The sequence below is a fragment of the Asterias rubens genome, chromosome 11 (assembly GCF_902459465.1).
Source record: "Asterias rubens chromosome 11, eAstRub1.3, whole genome shotgun sequence".
Lineage (NCBI taxonomy): Eukaryota > Metazoa > Echinodermata > Asteroidea > Forcipulatida > Asteriidae > Asterias > Asterias rubens.
Genome location: NC_047072.1, coordinates 12,698,445 through 12,713,256, shown reverse-complemented (window position 1 = coordinate 12,713,256; position 14,812 = coordinate 12,698,445). Strand labels below are relative to the sequence as shown.

The window sequence follows — 14,812 nt, the reverse complement described above, 5'->3', positions numbered from 1 at the left end:
GTCTCAGCGAACGTCTTGAAGTTTAAAAATGAAAAGAAAGTTCACCTTTTCATCAATTCCCGAGTGATTTAGCTCAGCTGCTTCTCAACAAAGTTAATCTCGGGACGGCCTCGTCTGCAACAATTGATCTCGATAGTGACCCGTAGCAGACTGTTTGTTTAATTCGCATGCCTTTCCCAATCAGAGAAATGGAAATGATTGTCTTTATGCGAGCGTGGGATTCGCCGACGCATACTTACTTAATTAGAACTTCTAATATAGAAGACATTTTTTCAATTGAGCATGGGATGGTTCTGCTGCTGACTTGCAAGAGAGTACTTTGGCGATCAATCGGACATGTATTAGAGAGTGTTGTTTCCCATGCCGACGTTGGGCAGTAGGCCTACCTATAGATCTTGTCTTTCTACAACAACATTCAAATCTCTTCTCAAAACTTAGCACACGTCACAGGGTTTTAAAGGACTAATTTTGTTGTGTCTGTTTTTCTTTTGTTTTGTTGTTAGTTTTATTGCGCCTTGAACACCCAGCAGGGTAGATATGTTCACATTAAAAATCTTTATTATTGTTATTAGATAGTACTTTAGGAAATATGGGGGTGTCACTACAAGCATGCTACAAAGTACAAGTAAAGACGTCGACCAAAACAACATCCAGCCTTTAAAATTTCATTTGTTGAGATTTAAAAGGGTGTTGATACCTTGTTTTGGTCTTTGAAAAATTTTTCTTTCTTTCTCTATACTACATGCACAATAATAAAAACAATAAAAAAAAAATCATAAAAAATCACATTAAAGTGACAATTTTTTTACTTTTTATTGGTCCAGTAATTTTTTTTTCTTCTTCTCTATAACATGCACAATAATATTATTTAAAAATAAAATAACAAAATAAACAAAACATTGAAATTCACATGAAAGTGACAAGTTGTATTCTTTTTTATTTATTGTCACATCTGTTTAATTCTACTGAATGATAGGTGACAATCAAGTGAGGAAAACAAATGGAATCAATTTTCAAATTGTCACTGTTGCGGTTATTGACTCAACAGTGGATGTGATTGCACAGGGTTTAATGAAAACAATCGCAAGCAAGTATTTTAACAGCTGAGCCCAGCTAGGAGTCACGAGGCAGTCTCGTAAAAACAGATTTTGCCTAATGAAACACAGTGTGTGCATATTTATTGTACAATGCTTAGCACTTGTGTCAGTTGGCAATTGTTTTGTGAAATTATTTTTTTAAAGGCACTGGGCACTATTGGTATTTACTCAAAATAATTGTTTGCACACAAACGTACGTTGGTAACAAGCAATGGGGAGCTGCTGCTAGTATAAAACATTGTGAGAAACGTTTCTTTATTCTGACTTTTATTATGCATCTGAAAGCACACAAACTCAAATGGTCATCGAATTTGCAGGGGAATATTGAAAGAAAAAAAACATCCTTGTTGCACAAATTTGTGTGCTTTCAGATGCCTAAAAGTAATTAAAAAAAAAAAAAAAAAAAAATTCAGGCCAAAATGTTTCAGTCCGGAATTTCCTCTTCTTCAAAAACTATATTACTTCAGAGGGAGCCGTTTCTCACAACTTTGTATACTATCAACAGCTCTCCATTGCCTTTAATGTCCGGGCAAACACCTCCGAGAATCTCAAGTCATCCCAGCAGGATGAGGAGTCCCATTTGATGACATGACGGGGTGTCAGGACCGTGTTTAATGACAACTCCGTCTGTCTTTGGGCTATTTAAAGTGCTTAACCCATGTATTATTTTGCCATTGACTCCATGGTTGATCAGTCAACTGCTCTATTTAGGGTGACGGGGCATGTCGAGGAGGTAATAAGGCGTACTTGCCTACACAGTACTCCCACGCTTAGGATAAGTGAAATCAATTAAAAGAAACACCGGTTCTTTATGCTTGATTACGGGTGGATAAACTTCATCAAGTTGTGTGAAGACATAGGTTGTTATTAAGACCAGGCTAGCTATTATTCCTACTTATAAGTCTAACTTCTGATTTTGTTGCTTTGAAAAAAAAATTGTACTTTTCTCCAAAGGACCAAATATCATGCCCGTGTTTTCTGTTTTAGTCTGTTTAGTGGCTTGTCACTGGTACACTGGTTCATTTTACCAATGGTATTCAAAGTTACAACCGGTAATACCCAGTAAATGTATCACAGTAGCACCTTCTGGTGTCCAAATCACTGTATAAGAACTGTAGATTATTATTAAAGTCTCCTAAACACATGTACTATGCAGAAATTGAAGTTATGTGATAGAAAGTGCACTATAATAGCACATCGTCCCAGATTGGAATTTGAGAAAGTAAATTAATCCGCATTCTCTTTGTACTTGAGAAACACACCATGCGACGAACCTGTTTAAAAAAGCAATTAATTACAGTTAATACAGATTGTGATGCATCCATGGATGTAACTTGCACTAAGCGCATCAACCGAGGTGTTAAGATGCATCACTTACATCGTTGGTATTTGGGAAATGAAACTTAATTCCCGTCCAGTGGTTTTTAATAAACCCACTGGAAGTGATGGATTGTTACAATTTAGAGAACAACACATGGGTTATGTCATGTTTTTACAATTGTGGTAACCAAAATTAGCAACTAGTGATTTTGGAGTGTTCAATTAAAGGGTCTGTACTTGTTGTAGGACAAAAAACACATTGTCCACAGATTTATATTAAACTTACACTGTTTGAAGATAATGATAGTAGAAAGCTTCCCTAAAATATTACTTGCTGAGGTGCTGTAGTTTTTGAGAAATGAGTAAAACATTGTCATGAAAATAATTTTCGTCTCAGTGATCATGAGACGAAAATTACTTTAGCATGTGAAAACGTATTTTTATGACATTGTTTTACTCATTTCTCAAAACCTACAGCACCTCAGCAACTAATATTTCAAGGTACGCTTTCTACTATCATTATGTTTTGTGTTACAAACAGTACCCAAATCATTTAATGTGGAATATCACCTTTGAGAGAACAAGGCCAACTTTAATATTTTGCAACGGCACTTCTAAGTTCTATACTCTAACATCTTAAAGTCTATATTATGGGATACTTGTGAAACTGCACCATGGACAACACCAGACATGAGTCAAACCGACTCCCATCAATTGGTGGGCAAAGGTGGATCTGGGAGGGGTGGGCCTCCCCTTACCCGCCCATGTCAAGATCGAAGGATATGGGACGTAACCAAACTCAGGAAAGTACCAGAATTCAAAACAGAGAACAAAAGAACAAGAGAACAAAAACATATGTTGAGTTAAACTCAGCTGTCATCTCGCATTCCCCAAAATACAGGCGGAAAGGCCAGTGTACATTGGGTATTACCCACAAACAAGTGTGGGTTGAATATTAACCATGTACATGTACCGGTAACTGTTACTTTTCCCCCCCCCCAAATTTTTAAAATAGACTTCCTCTAAAACATGTTATTTAAGTTCCTAACATTGTGATGAGTGAATACATCTCTACTCTGCCTGTATTGAATGAGTCACTTGTTTTTCTGGGGCTCGGTAAAAAAAAGTGTCGTGATTTTAGGAGGTTTTTCTCCTTCTTCATATTCCACTCTCATGGCAAATTAATCATAAACTATGTAGGTGGATACAAAACAAGAACCGTTTATTAGATTACAGTATATTGTTATATGTCATTGTCATTTCAGTTGCTCTTCATCAGATGGTTTGTTATGTTTTAAAGGCTAGACACTGTTGGTAACTACTCAAACTAATTATTGGCATATAAAACCTTAAGTAATGGGGAGAGGTTGATGGTAAAAAAAAACTTTGTGAGAAACGGCTCCTTCTGAAGTGACGTAGTTTTCGAGAAAGAAGTAATTTTCGCGAATTTGATGGTTCAGTGTAAAATTTGAGCCCTGTTGTGAGTCTCTGTCATAGTGATTCTAGTCATAACTTATTTATTTATTTATTTTTGTTTATTTTAATTCTTCGGTCAATACAATTAAAACAAGCACAGGCTGTCCAGGGAATGGCAAAAAAAAAAAAAAAACTGTTATCAAAAAAGATAAGCCATCCCAGACCTAATTTCATGGATTCTTGACTTGTTTCCCTCTATACTAAGCGACCATGTATCATCATCATCAAGACTTGACTTCATTAATTTGAGAATCGTTGGCCATACACATAGTTCACAAAGCCTGCAACAGGCAGAATATTCATCCTACTTTAGTCTGATAGCGGATTATTTTGCCGATGGAAAAGTACAACAAAAATTGTGATTAAATAGATTGAAAGTCTGATAAAGGGTTTGGGTACTGTTTGTATGACGCAAAACACAATGTCCACAGATTTACATTAAACTTGGATAGTTGAACATAATGATGGTAGATAGCTTCCCGTAAAACTGTTCTTGCATGAGGTGCTTTAGTTTTTGAGAAATGAGTAAAACAATGTTGCAAACATTTTCGTCTGGGTTAACGGTCGTATGGCTTCTGACTGGCACCCCCGAACAGAAATATTGACAAAATAGGGACACCGCCAACATAGGGCTAGATATAGCTCAGTTGGTAGAGCGCCGGCGCGTTAATCCGGAGGTCGTTGGTTCGAATCCCACTGAACTCTAGTTAATATTTTGTTCAACCCCAAAAATCATTTGAAATAATTATCCAGTCAGTTTCCCTTGTGGATGATATTGAAAATTATTTTAGCATAAAAAAAAAGGGTTTACCAGTACTGGTAATTAAATAATGAAAGAAAAACAAACTGATGACTGGGAAAAGGCTTTATGCCTAATATTGATTTCTGTTCAAACTAATGGTTTAGTAACTGAATCACGAAAAGCTGTCTGACAATATGTAGCTTTGTTCCACCGCCTTGAGTACCTTGTTTGTCGAAACTTGCGCTGTATAAGACCCAGTTGTTATTGGAATGAATCAATTAGTGTTTCAATCCATACCTCAAACTAGCAGGGCTGTAAATGTGTATGTTTTCACCAATAGATTAGAAGTGCTTTTGTTACTGAGATTTCCTTTCGAGCATTGGGGAGGATACCGCGCACACTCTCTTAATGTGAAAGAGTGAAATAGCTCTCTTTGAAGAGCCGTATGAGGGACAAGTCTTTTTCGAGTTGAGATTAAAGTTTGCATCTTTTCTGTCCTGGAGTGAAACCCCTCTAAAAGAGTGAAATAACCACCACTCTTTTAAAGAGCTATTTGAGGGACACCGCGAAATGTAAAGACTGATGTTTTTCACTCTTTTACATTTAGAGCCTACACCGCTTGAATATATAATGCTAATTTATTTTAAATGTTTTCAAACACTTTTTTTTCAGCCCCAATCTGAAGAGGGACATAGCAGTTTTATAATAATAATTTATCAATTTATTATGCAATTTTTTTTTTTTTTTTAAATACGACCAGATGCGCATTACAGCAGTAATCAATAAATTACAGTTAATTAAGAATATTTAAAAATGGAAGACAATGTAAAATACAAGCACAATAGTTAAACACTATAGTAACAGAAATTACATCAGCCCGTCAAAGACCACATAAACAACTTTGAAATAAAATACTTGTAACAAGTATGTTGACTTATCAGATTTCATAGATAGATACTTAGTAATAACATAGAGTAAGGATATAACAACTTGTTGTTGCCCAGAGGAAAACAAGGCTTATTTAGTGTTGATAAATAACTTTTAGAAGTGTAAAGTTTCGAGACTCCATCTGGTGGAAAAAAAATACATCAACTCTGCTCCATACGTCTGTTTTTTCCCTAGGGAGCCCCAGAGGTCCACTTTATTATACACTTATATACTTTCATTGAACTGATGAGCATGTAATGTGATGAATTAATTTGATACAGCGATGCTGTATTAACCCTTGATTTAAAGCTCCGAGGCTTGTAAGTTGAACCATGATTATATAGCCTGTTAAATTTGGAGAGTCGAAACTATTGGTTTGTGGTCAGTGTGTACCATCTGCCTTACAAGCAAGTCAAATATTACGCTTCTCTTAATATTTATGCATGAGTACGTCACAATTCTAACCCAAAACGATGCCACCAGCACCGTCTCGGGCACCAGCAGCCACACAACAATGGAAACTTAATATAATTTGGGCTGGTTATTTTTTTCTGCTAAGTGAGCAAGACTATTCTTAGCAAGTTTTTTTTGTGCTTACAGGCTTTTTGAAATCCAGGACCTGGTCTTTACATTGGTGCCCCTTCAACAGTTTCCCTTGACCAAGTAATGGAAGGCCTCTTGCAAGATGTAAATGGCCTTCCCCTCTCGAAGATATAGTTCCATGCCTGAAGTGAAATGTGTAAAAGCACTTCCTTATTTTTTTATTTTCTTTATTTTTTAAGGAGTAAATTCACTGATTGATATTGCGCTTGTGGTTTTGATACGGCTCAGTGAGTATATGCACTTCTAGGTCGGGGTGATGTTTGAAGTCGTTTTACACGTATCATCCATTAGTAGGTTACACACCACGGAGGGAATTCAATGCCTCCGAGGATAGGGATGACACTGGAAGTGAATGGCGTCACGCCGTGAGCGAGTAGAGACCGGGGGGGGGGGGGGGGGGGGGGTGACGACCGTACCTTCACGGTCTGTGATTCCAACAGGACGGGATTCCTGGATCTTAATGCAATGTATTGGTGGATTGTGGTTGCACCTTAAGTACACAGTCTCTTGAAACCTGACATTTCAAGGCAGTGGACACTATTGGTTATTACTCAAAATAATTATTAGCATAAAACCTTACCTGGTTAAGAGTAATGGGGAGCTGTTGATAGTATAAAACATTGATTTCGAGACCTCAGATTAAGAATTTGAGGTGTCGAAATCAAGGATCTGAAAGCACACAACATCGTGTGACAAGGGTGCTTTTTTTTCTTTCATTATTATCTCGCAACTTCAACGACCAATTGAGCTAAAATTTTCACAGGTTTGTTATTTTATGCATATGTTGAGATACACCAAGTGAGAAGACTGTCTTTGACAATAATACCAATAGTGTCCAGTGTCTTTAAGTTAAAAAATATCTTTCTTGACGTATGAAGACTGCACGCAGTTCTTTGTGTGTTACTGTCATAGTTTTCTTCAACCAAAAACCAACTCTTTTTCAAAGACAATAGCACACAATGATCTCAATATTTGAAATGGCTGTTATTTCGTGTGAGCTACAGACCTAAAGACACTGAACACCTTTGGTCATTGTCAAAGACCAGTATTCTAACTTGGTGTATCTCAACAAGATAACAAACCTGTGAAAACTTGAACTCAATTGGTCGATGAAGTTGCGAAATAATAATGGAAGAAAAAACATCCTTGTCACACAAAGTTGTGTGCTTTCAGATGCTTGATTTCGAGACCTCACGCGTGATGAGGACTCAATTAAAATATTTTACTGAGAAATTACTTCTTTTTTAAAAGCCACGTTAGTTCAGAGGGAGCCGTTTCTCACAACTGTTTATACTATCAACAGCTCTCCATTACTCGTTACCAAGTAAGTTTTTTTTGCTAAAAATTATTTTGAGTATTTACCAATAGTGTCCAGAGCCTTTAATACCATTGTACTATTTTAAGCACTAGTCTGCCACAACAATCTTGTGAAGAAGGACAAAATGAAAAGGTGCTTCCTTTTTTCTTTTCCCCAAGTCTGAAAAACATTTCAGCTCAGTGGGCCCCACTATTATTATTCCAACGCAACTTCATCAACCAGTTGAGTTCAAATTTTCACAGTTTTGTTATTTTGTGCATATGTTGAGAGAGATACACCAAATGAAGAGACTGGTCTTTGACAAATACCAAAGATATCCAGTGTCTTCGAAAGAGTATGCCTTCATGAAATATGGAAATAAAATGTACAACTGAATTAAGTTAATGGACAAATACAGTCATCATCCAAGATTTATAAATTACTTCATCCCCATCGCTGCAATTGTATCATTTTATAAACACATGTTCCTGGCACTGGATAGATGGTTAGCATTAACTGTACACTAAGGTCACACACATCATCAGCGCTTAGCGAAGTCCAGAACTGACTAGACCAGTCAACTGTCGAGGAGACTCTCTCTGTCTCTCTCGTTAAAGCATGAGATGCAAGCAGACCCTTGATCAAGTTGTGTAGTAATTCAATTGTTTGTAAGCCCAGCTTGGGTCCCGGTTTGTCCCATGCCGGCATTTGATCATGTCCGACCTGGATTGTAATATCCACGACCGTGCGGAATGTGGTACTAGCTTTACAGGAGCAGAGACTTGAGACCGTTTTACTTTGCGGGGAAGTGATCCCGGCGAGATCAAAACATTACGAGGGATCTCTGTTCCCGACTATTGATTTCAATGTTGTAGCCATTTTTAGTGTGCTAAATGTCACGGCTTGTTTGTCTTTGTTACTAGAGTGATTTTTGTACCCCCTCTCTCTATGTATATAAGTGTTTTCCCAGAAGTTGTTGCGGTGATTTTGATGACTCCATGGTTTCTCTGGGGGTCAGTTTGAGTTTTGTTAGAGGGGAAAATGGTATTTTGTTTTTGGTGCTCTGCGGTTGAGCATCATAGTGTTTGCCTGTGTTTCACTCTGGTGCAGAGCAGATAATGTTTGCTGTTTTGTTTTATTAAAGGCAGTGGACACTATTGGTAACTACTCAAAATAATTATTGGCATAAAACCTTTCTTGGTGACGAGTAATGGGGAGAGGCTGATGGTATAAAACATTGTGAGAAACAGCTCCCTCTGAAGTGCCATAGTTTTCGAGAAAGAAGTAATTTTCCAAAAATTTGATTTCGAGACCTCAGATTAAGAACTTGAGGTCTTCGAAATCAACCATCTAAACGCACACAACTTCGTGTGACAAGGTTTTCTTCTTTCATTATTATCTCGCAACTTTGATGACCGATTGAGCTCAAATTTTCACAGGTTAGTTTTTTTATGCATATATTGAGATACACCAACTGTGAAGGCTAGTCTTTGAAAATTACCAATAGTGTCCACTGCCTTTAATTGTTTGCTCCGCTGTACACAAATCTCTGATTTGTCAAGCCAGATACTACATGCAGGGAGGCAACGATGGTGATCGCCTCCATGCCCCCTAGTCATCATTGCCTTGGTAACCTTGAAATGCTGCAGTAGAAAGTTTCACAGGTTAGTTATTTTATGCATATATTGAGATACACCAACTGTGAAGGCTATAGTCTTTGACAATTACCAATAGTGTCCACTGCCTTTAATTTTTTGCTCCGCTGTACACAAATCTCTGATTTGTCAAGCCAGATACTACATGCAGGGAGGCAACGATGGTGATCGCCTCCATGCCCTCTAGTCATCATTGCCTTGGTAACCTTGAAATGCTGCAGTAGAAAGTTTACAATTTCCTTATAGGGTGCCATTTGCCAAGGAGAAGATGCCTTGGTGCCCTTGCCCTATCAAAAAGCAAAGCATACAGGCCTGTTTTTTCTTTTTTTACATTCTGATGACTTCGGTAGTTATCAAATCCAATTGATGGAAAGGTCATCAACTTTTGTAAAAGTGTCCGACTTAATTGACAAATTAAAAACAAACTTTAACAAATTTTAGACCACGATTGTGCCTTACCTCATACGATTCTTGGCTGCCAGGAATTAATCCATTTGCGACGGCGAGGAAATCATTTAATAAAGTCTTTTTTTCGCAAGTCCAGCCGGATTTACTCTTTGACGAGTCGGGAGGTATCGTCACTGTACCGAAGATGATAAGGATGATGATGATGATGATGATGACAGTCGAAGTTGTTCCTCCACCTCCTCCACCTCGTTAATTTTATAATGAGACTCGAGCCTCCCCCACGCTGGCTTATCAACGTCAGACGTCGTCGTCATACGGTTTACCATTACCTCCACTCGGTACCCAAACCAACGTCCTACACTGTGCATTGTATCGCGATGTTATATTATTTCCGTGCTTTGCTTTGGCGGAGAGAGTGTGCTACCCATTTTCCCTGGACCACTGTTTTTATTCTTCTGTCTTCCGCGCTCTGTCCCACTCTCTCTCTTGCTCTCTCTCTCTCCACACTAGTTCACTGAATCAGATTCTCGATTCTTCCATTGGGTCTTGGAGGGGGTTGCCATTGCATCATTGAGGGGGTCGATTGTAATTGGTTCTTGCTGAGTGAATGTTTTACCACTGTATACCTAATTGAGACGGACAGTAAAGACTTGGGAAAACCGTGTCGTGAGACAGAGGGTGTTCCAATCGTTGACCTTTGTTTATTTCGTTTGTATACTTTTTTTCTTTCTTTTTTGGGGGGGAAAATGTCATTCTTTCATTGAATTATCCCAACTGCCATGCCTGAGAGCTGATGGATTGGTAGAGGGAGTCACAAACACTCATGCATTATTCATACATTTATGCAAATGAGCATCCATTCCGCCCGGCAGTTTTGTTTTACAGCTGTGCACCATGTGTATGCAGAACTGCAAGGCCACCCCTGTACCAACCACATCAAACTAGCAGCTTCCTCTATCGTTATACACTCACCATATCACAGTTTAACGTGGTACCCCCCCCCCCCCTCCCCCCTCCCCAACAACACCAGCAGACCAGTCGGGTGCGCAGCCCCCCCCCCCTCCCCCACTTGTGCCGTCATTGGTGTGAACTGAAAACAAAAGACTGGTTTGACGCAATATCCTCGTCTGACGACACACACTGCGAGTCCACGCTTCTGTCCTTGAGTTACCCTAGGGCCCCCTCGCTCTATGTCGTCGCTGTTTTGCATATAAGTGGGCCCGGCTTTTGTTAGGGCTAAGTTTGGATAACGTATGGTGTCTAAGTAATCAATTGGATTATATGAATACAGCCCGAGGTTATGAATATGATTTTTTAATAGAGAGTTCACAGTAGAACAGAAATTATGCTTTGGAAAGAGAGTGATAATTCCCTCGCTATCATCTGTCGTTCTTTATTAATAATAATATTAATAATATGAAGATAATAATAATACCAACAAAGATATATTAAGTGCACATACATGTACCAAATATGCTTAAAGGCAAAGTAAACCTTTGGTTTTTGCAACCGTTCAATTATTTTAATCCCATATAAATGTAGATATGTACACAATAAAAACTACTAAAAATTAATTTCCAAATAGTTGTCGCGTTACGTTACCTCAAATTTTGGGCCATAACAACTTGTATCTTTCTACATAACAACATTACTTCTGAAAATGCTTTTTCGAAAGCTGCTGAGTGATAGGCTTCTAAACAAATGTTTTGATTGCCATTAATTTTTAAGAACGATACCAAACGTATAATTACTTTTGGTCACCACTCCTAAATGAATGGCTCTAGAATATTTGTATAGAAGTACAGCAGCAATCATACAGCATTCGATAGTATAAAGTATTTTCAATTGTGGTACTCACTGCAGAATGATGCATTTATATTAAAGGCACTGGACACCTTCGGTAATTGTCAAAGACCAGTATTTTCACTTGGTGTATCCCAACATGCATAAAATAATAAATCTGTGAAAATTCGGGCTCAGTTGGTCATATTACTTGCAAGAGATCATGAAAGAGAAAACAAACTTCACCAGTTCATTGGTGTCATCATAAACCTATATAAATTAACCAGGGAAGTGGAGTGTTATTTTATACCACGTCCTTTTCCGGCGTTATACTGGTGGCAGCGGTGGGATTCGAACCCACACACCATAGGTATTATAGCTCTACAGACATGTATCGAGCACTATGAATTGTGATAGAAGACAATTTAATTTGATAAACCTACAGATATACATATATTTGAAATGATTTAGAGAGCCTGTATAAACCTGTTTGACATTTTGCAACATCTTCTCTGACACCAAAATCATACTGCATTATTTGTTACTCACCCTTACACGCTGACTGCCTTTGCTGCTGAAATGTTTCAGAGATAAGGTCACTGAAACGCTGTAATTATCTGCTTCCTGATGTGTAGGATGGCCTGGGATATGCCCCCCCCCCTCCCCCTCCTCCTTAACCCCCCTAGTTGTGTAGGTGGTTCCAATTCAACAACTTCTTATCCACGGTGGTCACATTACAAGTGTCTGTACCCCCTTGATGCAAAAGTTGCGACTGGGGGGGGGGGGGATGGCGTGGGCGTTGTGGTAAAGTCAACTAGATTTGAAGTACATGATGTATCTCTTGTATACTTGGTATTGACATTCCTTGTGGATTGGTGCCGACAGGTTTGTCAATAGGATGGATATGTTGGTGAGGCTGATTTTTGTATTACAAAAAAAATTAAAAAATTGTATGCAAGTCGCCAGACACACAAGGCCTGAAGGCCACTTCAAGGTGTGGGCTACAATCAAAATTTCCCCCTGGGGCCATTGCCAGCTACTCCTGGGGCTGAAACAGGGTTGCCTACACACTTTACAGAAATATGGATGTATGTGCCATGGGAATCATCCACTAGGAGCCTGGCTAGCAGAGCAGAAAGCACTACCTCCCCAACTTTTATGAAGCAATCATGGATATAAGTGTGTTGCTTAAGGACACAAGTGTCACGATCGGGACTCGAACCCACACTCTGCTGATCAGAAACACCAGAGCTTGAGTCATGTGATCTCAACCGCTAGTCCACGGATGCCAGACTTGTACAGAGTTGTTGATGGAACTTATTTTGTGTGCATTTTTGTTTTAAATGTTTAAGTTGTTGTTTGATATACTAATTTTCTTTCATTGTGCAATTAATTTTTAGAGTACAACACTTAAAAAGATCTGGATTTGAACAAATCAGGGGTTTCCAACCCCAAATCGTTTACCCTGGTTTCCCTTGTGGTTTTATTTTGAATTTAAAAAAATCATCTTTGTTGTTAGGGTTTTTTCAGAAACAGGATGAGGTCCTTTTCATTTTTTTTCAGGCCCTGAATTTCATCATTGAGAGGGCAAGGCCATTTTCATTTTGCAAAGGGCACTTGCATTGGAAAATCTTAAAGTCTTTGGGATTCTTTTGAAGGGGCACCAAGGCCAAGACCAGGGGCAACGGGAGACCATGGCCTGCATGCCCTCCGTGTTATTCCAGGCCCGTATTTTATTCTATTTATTTATTTTCTTTATGGAGAAAAGAACCAAACTAAACTTTTACTGGCTTTGCTGAACTTAGAAGTCTATAATTATAAACAGTGTTTGCCCTTAACAGGGGCTCGCTTGCCAAAATGCCAGTTAAACACCTGAGGGCCAGCCAGAATTTTCTCCAGATGGTCCGGCTGGAAGGTTCCGTGTGGAAAAACATCCTTATTTACTATGTGAAATATGGACACATGCTAAAGCTGACAGACCAGTGAAATAAACTGGTCCTGCATGTCTAGTTAATGAAAAGTGAAAACCCTGCCTAAAATATGGGTAAATTAATTCAATTACCAGAAGAATGGTGCCAAGACAAAACTGAAAAGACATGAAAAAGGTGTCTTTGTGGGGACAGAATAATTTTATTTTCAAACAAAAATGAATTAAAAAAATATTGTGTTATTTATTATTTATTATTTATTCTACATATCAACAAATACAAACAAAATACAGAAAAATAAACCAGTACCAAAAGCCAATGGCACTTGCCTGAAATTTGGAAAGTTCACTAAATAACTGTGATTCGAAAGCCTTCAATTCCGATGCCACTGGCCACTTTTAATGTCAACATATTTTGGTACAATATTCAACATGCACATTGTACTTCATGCCAAACCTGAACATAACTGTATGCCTGTAAAGGTGTGTTTAGTAAAAACCAAAGATTATAGAGCGCCAGGATGCGGAACTCAAGCTTTATCTTTTGTTGGAACGTGCATGGGCGCCATTTCAGCAAGTGAATGTTTTGTTTCCCATTGATAGGAATGGTCATTGTGTCTGTACTGATCTACTGTTGTATCAAAAGAGTTACTTGCCGAAATGGCGTCCAGTTGAATTTCACATTTCAGCCCGAGTTCCGCATCTTGCGCCTTGCGGCGCTTTATAATCTTAGGTAAAAACTGAAGCTTGAAATTAAAATGCTCGTTCAAAGTCAATGATGTATCATCCTGTTAAGAAATGAGAATGATACACTTTAGGTTGTGTTTTATGGATAGAAGACCTTTTTTACTATCCAGTGTGGATTCAATCGCTCCGAGTCATGGCTGAGCTATAAGTGTATCTTATCTGGCTTCACCTTCTACAGAACTTTCGTTTGAAACGTCCCCGGTCGTAATTTGTCCCAACTGGTGGTTTGCAGACTATCCTGTTTTGTAAGTGTGACGTGAGCCAATTTCACGTCACACATAAACTGGTTCCAATGAGTGCTAAAATGTCGCCATAAGCGGGCCATCTTTAAAGGCAGTGGACACTATTGGTAATTATTCAAAGTAATTATTAGCATAAAACCTTACTTGGTAACGAGTAATGGGGAGAGGTTGGTAGTATAAAACATTGTGAGAAACGGCTCCCTTTGAAGTAACGTAGTTTTCGGGAGGAAGTTATTTTCCATGAATTTGATTTCGAGACCGCGGAATTAGAATTTGAGGTCTCGAAACCAAGCATCTGAAAGCACACAGCTTCGTGTGGCAAGGGTATTTTTTCTTTCATTGTTATCTCGCAACTTCGATGACCAATTGAGCTCAAATTTCCACAGATTTGTTATTTAATGCATATGTTGAGATACAGCTAGTGAACGAACTTGTCTTTGACAATTACCAATAGTGTCAATAACAAAAGAAAGGTTTTGTGTTCTTGAAACACATCAGGCCTGATACTTCATGAAGACAACATAAAGGCAATTGCCTCCATGCCCCTGGTCATTGCCTTGGTGCCCTTGAAATGCTCTAGTAGAAATTT

At 38.5% G+C, this 14,812-nt stretch overlaps 1 protein-coding gene across 1 annotated transcript in view; it reads right to left on the bottom strand.

Moving 5' to 3' along the window:
- Positions 1 to 9,982, bottom strand: part of LOC117297062 — a 28,758-nt gene extending 18,776 nt beyond the window's left edge. Inside the window, exon 1 of the mRNA XM_033780188.1 lies at positions 9,577 to 9,982. The gene's annotated coding sequence lies outside the window, so the exon portion shown is untranslated. The remainder of the gene's footprint in view (positions 1 to 9,576) is intronic.
- Between the last annotated feature and the right edge of the window lie 4,830 nt (positions 9,983 to 14,812).